General features: G+C 55.8%; 1 non-coding gene across 1 annotated transcript; it reads right to left on the reverse strand.

Moving 5' to 3' along the window:
• Positions 1 to 3,868: 3,868 nt before the first annotated feature.
• LOC140916675 (U6 spliceosomal RNA) lies at positions 3,869 to 3,975 on the reverse strand. The gene has a single exon (XR_012160592.1). It is a non-coding gene; the product is annotated as a U6 spliceosomal RNA (small nuclear RNA).
• Between the last annotated feature and the right edge of the window lie 5,715 nt (positions 3,976 to 9,690).

The raw sequence follows: 9,690 nt of genomic DNA on the forward strand, positions 1-9,690 counted from the left end.
AGGGGTGTCTGTGGGGGACGGAGCAGCTGGGACGATGGGGTTCTGGGGGTGCGTAGCAGTAGAGGGTCAGGGAGCGGGCATCGGGGTTGATGGGGTGTCTGGGGGGAGGGGCAGCGGGGGGACTGACATTGGCAGGTGGCCGAGATGCTCACGTGGGGTTGGGGTGTGTAATCACTGCTGGCCACATGGGCCCTGCCTCCTGCCTCTGGGTTTGCAGCAGGGAGTTGGGTTTTGCTTCTCTGGAGAGCAGGCTGGAACACCGCTGCCCCTCGCCCCCCTCCTGCAGGAAGGCCCTGGGCATGGGGCTGTGCCAGTCACTGGGCTCCAGGCATGGGGTGCGTGGTGTGGGGCGAGAGTGCCCTCTGGTGGCTCCAGTGGTGCATCCCACAGCGCATGCCCCGATGATTCCCTGCTGCTGAGCCTTCCGGGCTCTGGTTGGGACCTGCCGGCCCCTCTTGACACAGCTGGGGGCTGGCAGGCCTACCCGCTGTTACCTGTGCACATGAGGGCACCCCACCTTTTCCCAGTCCATAGGGCTCCAGGCGAAAAGCACCTACCCTTACCCAATCTGTAGGGCTCAGGGCCACCCGTACCCAATACGTAGGGCTCCGGGTGTATACTACCTCTGCAGGTTCACAGGACCTTTCACCAGTGAAAGAGCCTTACACAGTAATATCCGACATAACCCCTATTTATTAACAATCACCAAAAACAGACAGGTTTCAGAGTAGCAGCCGTGTTAGTCTGTATTCGCAAAAAGAAAAGGAGGACTTGTGGCACCTGAGAGACTAACCCATTTATTTGAGCATGAGCTTTCATGAGCTACAGCTCCCTTCAGACTGCACACACAGTGCTCACCACGCCCAATAAGACAGATGAACTTTTCTTGATGGCCAGTCAGGATCAGTCCACCTGAGGACTCCAGTTTCTGCACAGTGTCACTGGCAGAGTGTTGAGGTCTGACAGCTCTGACCTTTGGGGCTGTGTCCTGGAGTTGGTTCCCAAAGAACTTCCTTTTGGACCCCAGTTTATATAGGAAAATTGGAGTCCTTTTTAGCTATACCTTAACCAATCATTATACTCAAATTTTACGAACCAATCCTAACATTGTAACAAAATTCTCTAACCAATCCTACCCCAACACTTTAATTAATTTACATCTTGCAAAATGTATTAAGTAACAGATAGAAACAATTAAAGAACCAGACAGAGACCATACAGATAAACACTAGAGAAGTGGGGACCATAACGACAGAACAATAAAGAAAGGAGGATTTCACAAGCACAACTGATTTCTGACAGACAGGATGGTATCAAACTAAGTTTTCAGTTGAGAACTGATTTCTTGACGGACAGGATGGTATCAAACTAAGTTTTCTTTAACCATCTTAAGATCTGTTTCTTTATCTGGTGATAGTGGGGCCATTAGGACGGGGTCTCCTTCTTACCAGCCGGATCTGACATTGTTTTAATGTAATGTAGATGGAACGTGAGGATGTGACTTCCTGCTTCTCAGCTAATGGCTGCTGCGTGGCTGCTCTTTTAATCTGGCTGCAGCCGAAGGCCTTATCCTTACACCGCGGTGTGCACCTCACTGGGGGAAAGCTGGGGAAGGGTGTAAGATGGTGCCACCCGCTATCAGTGCCTGGCAAAGGGCACAAGCGACGAGTCAGCCAGACGAGTTAGTCTAACTCATGAGGCCATCAGGCCTCTGCACCACTCCAGGGATTTCGGCCTTTGCCCAGGAGCCCTACCGAACGTCACGGCCTCAGAGCAGTCCAGACCTCAGCACAGCAGCTGGGCCACCTGACCCGTCCTGCCGCACCAGCAAACACGGGGGCTCCGGCTCCCCTGCCCTGGTGTGTCCCTTTCTGCCCCCCCTTGTCCCTACTGTCCTGTCTCTGTCGCTCTCCACTTTCCCTTGGCGCCTGAGGGCAGCTGTGCCACACGGCCGCAGCGCAATGAGCCATGCCAGCCCTTCCAGCTGTGTCCCGCCTGAGAGCATGCAGGAGAGGGATGCGATCAGCCAGACGCTGCCCCAGACCCCAACCCGTGACATGAACTGGCACCTGGGGCAACTGTTGTCGCAACGAGCCAGCCAACCCAGAGCATCCATCTGTGCCTGACCTGCTGCCTGCAATCCTGAGAACAACACAAGCCGCATTTCCCCTCCTTTATGCGGGTCTCTTCTGTCAACAGCAGTGCAAGTGTCCATCCTCCGCAGCTCAGAGCGGAGCAACCAAACTAACACTTCCAGCCCACCAGGAAAGGTGGCCCACAAAACCAGACTGACTGGGCTCCTCCCAGGGGTTTGGTTCCGTTGTTTTATAATCATTCCGTTTCCATTACGTGCCCTGTCACTTGGGTTAGCTCTTTTCCCTTGCATGCCCTACCTGTAAATCTCCAAACTCGAGGGTGCATTTCTTCGGGTCTCTGCCTTGGGCCAGAGCAGGCGGAGGTCTCTGGACACCAAACCCTGACTCTTGTGTAGCATTGGACCGTGTCAGGGTCCCATTAATCCCTTTGACGCTGGGCCCCTTCATTCCATCTGACTTAGAGCAGCAGCACCTGGGGCGCAGAGCCGCCCCCTTGGGACGCTCAGCCCGTCTCAGGCACCCCGCTCTCACTGGTCGGGCAGTAGTGGGCCCCGTGCGGCATGGTGCCGGCAATCCAGCCTCACCATCATCCAGGACTAAATTTGCCAGACACTTTTAGCCTCTTTCCAAGGGTGACCATATTCCCTCTGCCGAATGCGGGGGCTGCGCTGACGGACCGGCAGGGGGAGCGGCCAGCCCCATGCACTGCATCTTTGCCCTGCCACCAGCCTTGCACACCCACCCCCATCAGCGGCCACTGGACCCCCCACTCACCACTGGTGGGCAGGCAGCTGGTGAGCAGCGATCTGGCCAGCAGCAGGACCCGCCAGTACTGATGGGAGGGAGACAGAAAATACGGGACAATTTGCCCATTTTTAAGAAAAAATCGGGACACCTTCAGGAGGGCTTAAATACGGGACTGTCCCTTTAAAAACAGGACGTCTGTCATCCTACTCTTTCCCAGGCACCCAGAACAAAGCAGGGCAACGGGGCAGCAGCCCACCTGTGGGTCGCATCATTCACGGAGTGGGGCAGGAGGAAGGCCAGGCCTTGTCCCTTCTCCCAAGCAGCACCCCACCCAGGCTTGGGGCAACCTGCCAGAGCTCACCAAGAAGTTTCCTCCTCAGCCACGGCGAGGTCCCTCTGGCCCCCTGCTGCCCCCAGCAAGGCTTCGTGACTTGTACAGAAACGCTCCTGCACTTGTTCCCCTTCGCCTCCTCCCCAGCCCAGCGGGGTGCTGCCGTCACCCAGCCCTAAACACCAGTGGTAACGGGTTGCCGCTGAGCGGGGCCTGCCATGTCCAGCCTGAGCAACACAAACGGCCCCTTTCAGGAGCAGCCCCAAAGCTGGCACCCCTCCGGCCCCTGAGCCGGGTGCTCTCCCTCTACCTGCCAGCAAGTATCTGATGCGCTCAGTGAGTACTGATTACACTGATTTCCAGTGAGTCACTGATTACAGTTCCTGAGAGCTGGCCAAGATGCTAGGTCCAGAAGGAGGCACAAGCGATTGAAGTCCAATAGTGGGTTGGGGACCCCGGCATGCACAGCCGAGGGCGAAGCTGTCATTGGTTTTATTACCACGAGACGTAAAAACACAAATGTTCCAACCCACAAGACAATAGAGCTGCAGAGCCAGGACTGAAGCAGGCTGATGGAGCACATTAGGTGTGTCAGTATTGAGTGAGAGTCCTAGGCTTCTGTAAAAACCTGTGCAAAAGAATCCAGTGTGGACTCAAGGCCATTTTCAGCGTGCACGAGGATGGCACAAACATCAAAAATATGGAAGGCCTCACGCATTTGCGTGTCATCCTTGTGCAGGGGCCGTGCTAATCTTCTCTGCAGGTTCCAATTTTAGTATCTGTGCTGCCACCACAAATCACCATCGAGGGTCAGACTTCGGAGAGAGCCGAGCACTTCTGCTACCTCGGTAGCCAACTCTCACAAAACACCGACAGTGAGATCCAGCACAGGACCCAGTGTGCAAGAGCTTCCTTTGGGAAATTGCTCCGAAGCATTTTCACGGCCCGTGACAGGACCCGGGTCTATAAGACAACGGTTATTCCTACACTCCTCTATGGATGTGAAAGAACTCAAATGAGAAATTGCGGAACTATTAACTATGGTTTGTAACCTGTGCTTTAAATCAGCTTCTGGTACCCAATGACTGGAAGATAGCGAATGTAACACCAATATTTAAGAAGGGCTCTAGAGGTGATCCTGGAAATTACAGGCCGGTAAGTCTAACGTCAGTACCGGGCAAATCAGTTGAAACAATAGTAAAGAATAAAATTGTCAGACACATAGAAGAACCTAAATTGTTGGGCAAAAGTCAACATGGTTTCTGTAATGGGAGATCATGTCTTACTAACCTATTAGAGTTCTTTGAAGGGGTCAACAAACATGGAAAAGGGGGATCCAGTGGACATAGTGTACTTAGATTTCCAGAAAGCCTTTGACAAGGTCCCTCACCAAAGGCTCTTACATAAATTAAGTTGTCATGGGATAAGAGGGAAGATCCTTTCATGGATTGAGAACTGGTTAAAAAACAGGGAACAAAGCGTAGGAATAAATGGTAAATTTTCAGAATGGAGAGGGGTAACTAGTGGTGTTCCCCAAGGGTCAGTCCTAGGACCAATCCTATTCAACTTATTCATAAATGATCTGGAGAAAAGGGGTAAATAGTGAGGTGGCAAAGTTTGCAGACAACACTAAACTGCTCAAGATAGTTAAGACCAAAGCAGACTGTGAAGAACTTCAAAAAGATCTCACAAAACTAAGTGATTAGGCAACAAAATGGCAAATGAAATTTAATGTGGATAAATGTAAAGTAATGCACATTGGAAAAAATAACCCCAACTATACATGCAATATGATGGGGGCTAATTTAGCTACAACTGATCAGGAGAAAGATCTTGGAGTCATCATGGATAGTTCTCTGAAGACGTCCACGCAGTGTGCAGCAGCAGTCAAAAAAGCAAACGGGATGTTAGGAATCATTAAAAACGGGAATAGAGAATAAGACGGAGAATATCTTATTGCCCTTATATAAATCCATGGTACACCCACATCTTGAATACTGCGTACAGATGTGGTCCTCTCATCTCAAAAAAGATATACTGGCATTAGAAAAGGTTCAGAGAAGAGCAACTAAAATGATTAGGGGTTTGGAATGGGTCCCATATGAGGAGAGATTAAAGAGGCTAGGACTTTTCAGCTTGGAAAAGAGGAGACTAAGGGGGGATAGGTAGAGGTCTATAAAATCATGACTGGTGTGGAGAAAGTGAATAAGGAAAAGTTATTTACTTGTTCCCATAAGAACTAGGGGCCATCAAATGAAATCAATTGGCAGCAGGTTTAAAACAAATCAAAGGAAGTTCTTCTGCACTCAGCGCACAGTCAACCTGTGGAACTCCTTGCCTGAGGAGGTTGTTGTGACGATGTGACTCAGCAGGGAGGGGGGAGTGTTGACCTGGGAATGTGCCCTGGGGATGGGAGACCTGAGAGCCTGTCACCTGAGCCAGGAGGGGGAGGGGGAGGGGGAGGTGACACCTCTGCCCAGGAATGTGAACAGAGGCTGCAGCAGGGAACCTGCTGGGTGGGTTTAGTTTCAGTTTGGGGCTGGGTGGAGGAACACAGGGAACCCCAGGGCTGGGGTCTAAGCTCCCTGCTCCCCCAGAAGGACGTGATTGAGGGGTCCTGGTTGTACCCACAAGCTCTGTTTGGGACTGTTCCTGTTGTCCAATAAACCTTCTGTTTTACTGGCTGGCTGAGAGTCTCAGTGGATCCCAGGAAGAGGGGTGCAGGGCCTGGACTCCCCCCCACTCCGTGACAACTGGTGGCAGCGGTGGGATCTACTGCACCCCGTGAACGGCGCTTCCTGCAGTAAGTGACTGGGGAGCAGTAAAACGAAGGGGAATTGACGGGGACCAGGCGTGCTGAAGATTCAGAGAGAGACGGTTTCGGGGGGCGGTTAACCCCTGGGAATGTGTGACCAGAGAGAAAGACTTTTGCAGTAACAGGGTCCCCCAGGGGATTGCAGCGAGCGGTCCCAGGGGCGGAGGAGTCTGCAGCTCGACCCTGGCAAAGAGTCGGTGACCTCAAGAAGGACTGGCACACGAGGGGCTTTTCCTGGAAACCGTGGGAAGCTGCCCGGCCTGCGAGTGGCCAGCAGGGAGATGTACGCTAAACGCCTGAAGAGCGACCTGGTGGAGCTGTGCAGGCAGAGGGGGCTGCGCATCGGGAGGTCCACCAAGGAACAGCTGATTGCCCAGCTGGAGGAGAGGGATCGCTTGGATGACCCGATCCCTGTCCCCGAGGGAAGCTGCCCGGGGGACGCAGCGTGGGCCCTGGGGCCTGACCGGGCTGGGAGGGGTCAGACTGCTGCCCAGGACATCCCGAGACCCTTCCTACCTATGCCCGGGGGAGGGGTTGGGGGAAGCCCAGCGAATACCGAGGGCACCCTGACCCCGGCACCCAGCAGGGGATCCTCCCGGCGGAGCTCCCCATCCCTGGAGCGGAGGCGGCTGGAATGGGAGAGGGAGATGAAAATGAGGGAGCTGGAGGATCATGAAAAACAACGTCAACATGAGGAGAAACAACGTCAACATGAGCAGGAGGAGAAGGAGAAACAACGTCAACATGAGCAGGAGGAGAAGGAGAGGGAGCGTCAGGAGAAGGAGAAACAAAGACAGCATGAACTGGAGCTGGCCAGGCTGAGGAGCGGTGGGGCCCCGGCTGCGGTGAGTGCGGGGGGACCCAAGACGGCAAGGAGCTTTGATAAGTGCTTCCTGGCCCAGCGGAAGGAGGGGGAGGACATGGATAGCTTCCTGACGGCCTTTGAGAATGCCTGTGAGCTGCACAGGGTTGACCCTGCAGACAGGCTCCAGTTTCTCACCCCCTTACTGGACCCCAAAGCCGTGGAGGTGTACAGCCGAATGACAGGGGCGGAGGCAGGGGACTATGAACTGTTCAAACAGGCCTTGCTCCGTGAGTTTGGGCTGACCCCCGAGATGTACTGGAGAAGGTTCCGGAGTCAGCGTAAAACGCCTGAGGTCACCTGCCTACAACTGGTCAACCGGATGCAGGGGTATGCCCGCAAGTGGACAGCTGGGGCCCGAGCTAAAGAGGACCTGCTGGACCTAATCGTACTGGAGCAGCTGTATGATCAGTGCCCTTCCGACCTGAGGCTGTGGTTGGTGGACAAAAAGCTCGAGAACCCCCAGCACGCAGGGCAGCTGGCCGACGAGTTTGTGAACAGTCGGTCAGGGGGTAGCCGGGAGGAGCCCCAAAAGAACAGGCCCCCCCCGATGCAGAGAGAGAGTCACCAGGGGGCCTCCCAGTGGGGAAATAGGGAGAACCCCCTCCCAAGGGGAACGCCTGGCGTCGGGCCCCTCCGACCTGCTCGAGGGGACCAACGTGACCTGAGCTGCTATCACTGTGGCCAGAGAGGCCACGTACGGTCCCAGTGCCCCGGGCTCAGGGACAGACTGAGCAGACCCAACCTACCCAGGGTTAACTGGGTAGGGACCCAGCTGGACGAGGGGCAGGCGACCCAGGAAAGGGGGCCTACCAGTTTACCACCTGCCCCGGAGGGAAGAGTACCCCAGGCCAGCTCCACCGGAGGGCTGGAGGCTCTGGACTCAGGGTGCTCAGTTTACAGGGTGGGCGCGGGGCTGTCCCTCCGGAGAGAGTGCCTTGTTCCCCTGGAGGTGGATGGGAGGAAGGTCAATGGATACTGGGATACGGGCGTGGAGGTGACGCTGGCCCGGCCCGAGGTGGTGGCCCCAGATCGGGTGGTGCCCAACACCTATCTGACCCTGACAGGGGTGGGCGGGACCCCATTTAAGGTGCCCGTGGCAAGGGTACACCTGAAATGGGGGGCCAAGGAGGGCCCCAAGGATGTGGGGGTACACCACCATTTGCCCACTGAAGTTTTGATGGGGGGAGACCTAGAGGACTGGCCAAGCAAGCCCCAGGCCGCCCTGGTTGTGACGCGTAGCCAGAGCCGGCGAGGGGCACTGCGCCCTGACCTCGGGGAGGGTATCACACCGGAGGCGCAGGACCCTACCCTGGTGGGGAGGGAGGGCCGAGGGGCACGGCTTAGAGAGGCGGAGGCCTCAGACCTGGCCAGCGAGAGGGAACCGGGCCCCGTCCCTGCCCCAGCTGCTGAGTTCCAGGCCGAGTTGAGGAAAGATCCCTCCTTGCAGAAGCTCAGGGACCTGGCTGACCTCAGGGTGGTACGGACCATGAGGAGAGGCTGCCAGGAGAGGTTCCTGTGGGAGAAGGGGTTCCTGTACCGAGAATGGGCTCCCACAAGGGAAGTAGAGTCCTGTGGGATCAGGAGGCAGCTGGGGGTCCCCCAGAAGTATCGCCGCAAGCTCCTGTACCTGGCCCATGACATCCCCCTCGCAGGGCACCAGGGAATCCAGAGCACCCGGCAGAGGTTGCTACAGAACTTTTACTGGCCCGGGGTCTTTACCACGGTCCGGCAGTATTGCCGATCCTGTGACCCCTGTCAGAGGGTGGGGAAGGCCTGGGACAAGGGGAAAGCGGCTTTGAGACCTTTGCCCATCATAGAGGAGCCTTTCCAGAAGGTGGCCATGGACATCGTGGGGCCTCTCAGCAGGACGACCCGGTCGGGGAAGAAATACATTCTGGTGGTGGTAGATTTCGCCACCCACTACCCCGAGGCAGTGCCCTTAGCTTCCATTGAAGCAGACACCGTGGCCGATGCGCTCCTGACCATTTTCAGCCGAGTGGGGTTCCCCAAGGAAGTCTTGACAGACCAAGGCTCCAACTTCATGTCGGCCCTGCTCCGGTCCTTGTGGGAGAAATGTGGGGTCCGGCACGACTGGGCCTCAGCTTATCACCCCCAGTCCAATGGGCTGGTGGAGAGGTTTAACGGGACGCTAAAGATGATGCTGAGAACCTTTATGAACCAGCACCCGCAGGATTGGGACAAGTACTTACCGCACCTGCTGTTCGCGTACAGGGAAGTGCCCCAGGAGTCTACCGGATTTTCGCCTTTCGAACTGTTATATGGCAGGAGGGTGAGGGGCCCCCTGGACCTGATGAGAGACGAGTGGGAGGGGAAGGCCACTCCCGATGGAGAGTCAGTGGTGGAGTATGTCCTGATCTTCCGAGAGAGACTGGCTGAACTCATGGGCCTGGCCAGGGAGAATCTGGCCAGAGCCCAGAGGAAGCAGAAGGTCTGGTATGACCGCACGGCACGGGCCCGTGCCTACGCCACCGGGGATCAGGTGATGGTTCTCATCCCCGTGAGAAAGAACAAACTACAGGCCGCCTGGGAGGGCCCTTTCAAGGTCGTCAAGCAGCTCAATAAGGTAAACTATGTGGTGGAGCTGTCAAACCGGGCGCACCACCACCGAGTGTACCATGTGAATATGATGAAGCCATATTATGCCAGGGGGAATGTGGTGTTGGCCGTGTGTGGACAGTGGGAGGAGCAGGGAGATGACCCTTTAGTGGATCTATTCCCTGGGACCAGAGCTGGTTCCCCCCTGGAAACAATTCCCCTCTCGGATCAGCTAACCCCTGCCCAGCAAGCTGAGGTCAGGGAGGTGCTGCATCCGTAC

Source organism: Lepidochelys kempii, chromosome 8, assembly GCF_965140265.1.
Source record: "Lepidochelys kempii isolate rLepKem1 chromosome 8, rLepKem1.hap2, whole genome shotgun sequence".
NCBI classification, from domain to species: domain Eukaryota; kingdom Metazoa; phylum Chordata; order Testudines; family Cheloniidae; genus Lepidochelys; species Lepidochelys kempii.